Consider the following 2158-nt stretch of genomic DNA (forward strand, 5'->3'; position numbering starts at 1 on the left):
CCATCGAAGTCCCCTGTTTCTGAAGAAAATAATCCTCTCCGAAAGAAAGTAATTTTTGTACAGAATAATCTCCAACAATTCCACTAGGAATTTAATCTTAGCATTAGTCAGTGTACTATCTTTGATTAAACGTTCTTTCATGGCAGAAATACCTTCTTGAGTAGGAATATTGGCGTATAAACTTTTTATATCTAGAGTACATTGCAGGAACTCATGGGACTCTTCAACACCTGCTATGTAGTCCAGAAATAGATTGGTGTCACGCAGACAATTTGGTAATGAAGCCACAATTCTTTGTAGATAGCTGTCGACATAAATTGCCAAAGGGCACAAAAGGGAGTCGACCCCCGAGACAATAGGTCGTCCCGGGGGTCTCTCCAAATTTTTGTGCACCTTTGGCAATAAATAAAGCACAGGTGTGCGTGGGGCAGTATTTAATAATGCAATTTTTTCTACATTATCAATAATTCCATTTTCATATGATTCATCCAACAGTGTAACAATATGTTTCTGAATTTCTTTAATCGGATCTCCTTTTAGTTTTTCATAAACCTGGCAATCATTTAACTGATTGTATGCTTCTTCCATATACATAGTTTTATCAAGGACAACCGTTGCTCCACCTTTATCCGCTTTTTTTATAATTATTCTATCATCATTTTTTAATTCTGTCAATGCTATTTTTTCTTTTTTCTGAAAATTTGGTTTCCTATTCTCTTTGACCTCATCCCATTTTTCTGTAATTTCTTTAATCACCACCTGCTGGAATGTGTCCAACAGGGGGCAATTCACATTTGGATCAAAAGTACTCTTTTTCTTTAATTTCGGAGGAAGTGGAGCAACGTTGTCCCTAGTAACTTGTTGTTTATCTTGAAAAAACATTTTTAGTCTAATATTCCTACAAAATTTATGAAAATCAACCAAAAAATCAAAACTGTCTCCTTTCTCTATCGGCACAAAACCCAAACCTTTATTAATGACACTTTTCTGGTTATCAGTCAATTCCACTTTCGAAATGTTAATCAATAGCTCACCGACTTTTTCTTTTGAGCTCTGGTCTGTGTTCCTCCTGACAAGTTCACATTTGCTGCTTTTGTTCCTCTTGTGTTCTTTGGGAGTGTGCCTAAAAAAACAGATGCATTCACACCTTGCGTTTCACTATTGGATCCTCGTTCACTATCAGTCGATGTTCCATCAAACCATTCGAAATCTTTCTTTGCCCCTCGATTGAGGCGTCGGGTGCGTCTTCTTTCGTTCGCCCAAGTGTAGACTCTATCATACAAATAATCCTCAGATAAAGGGGCAACATTACAGTCCTAGACTCGGGATTATATAAGACCCTAAATAATGATATATTGGCAGACAGGAACACATACCGCAAATTGAAAGGAGATCCCACCAGAGCCTTCCAAGATGCTCTCAAGAAGGTACTAAAAGAGGGAGTAGAACTAGGGGCCATAGATAAAAAGCTGGAGGAATCTTTATTTGTTACCAGTCCAGTCATCCCAGTATTCCACTCACTCCCTAAACTCCACAAGGGGCTCTTTCCACCTCCCCTCAGGCCCATTGTGGCTGGCATTGGATTCCTTGTGGAGCGATTGGGGGAGTGGGTGGACCATCACTTACAACCATTGACTACCATCACACCAACCTTCCTACAAGATACGAAACATACCATCAATACCCTTAGCAAAATTAAATGGGAAAGCTCATATTCATGGGTAACTTGTGATGTTATAGGATTGTATCTTTCAATTCCATGGGATAAGGGTCTAGAAGCTTTGTCAATACATTTGGACAGATTTAGCAACTACTCCCCTGGTCTGAAGGAATTCCTCGTTATAGCCACGGATTTTCTTTTGCAACACAATTTTTTCATGTTTGATGATGAGTTCTTCCTTCAGACCAGGGGAGCATCCATGGGGGCCAAATACTCGCCCTCGTTCGCCAATATATACATGTTCCATTGGGAACAAATGTATATTTTTAATGCGGACAACCCCTTTAAGGAGGACATCAAGTGGATCGGTCGATTTATCGACGATCTTCTGATTATATGGGAAAGCACAGAAAACCGTTTCCAGGACTTCCTCAAGTACATCACTGACAACAACCTGAATTTGGGCTTCACCTATCACTTTGGAGGAACAGAGGTTAA

This window comes from Hyla sarda, chromosome 2, assembly GCF_029499605.1.
Source record: "Hyla sarda isolate aHylSar1 chromosome 2, aHylSar1.hap1, whole genome shotgun sequence".
Taxonomy (NCBI): Eukaryota; Metazoa; Chordata; class Amphibia; order Anura; family Hylidae; genus Hyla; species Hyla sarda.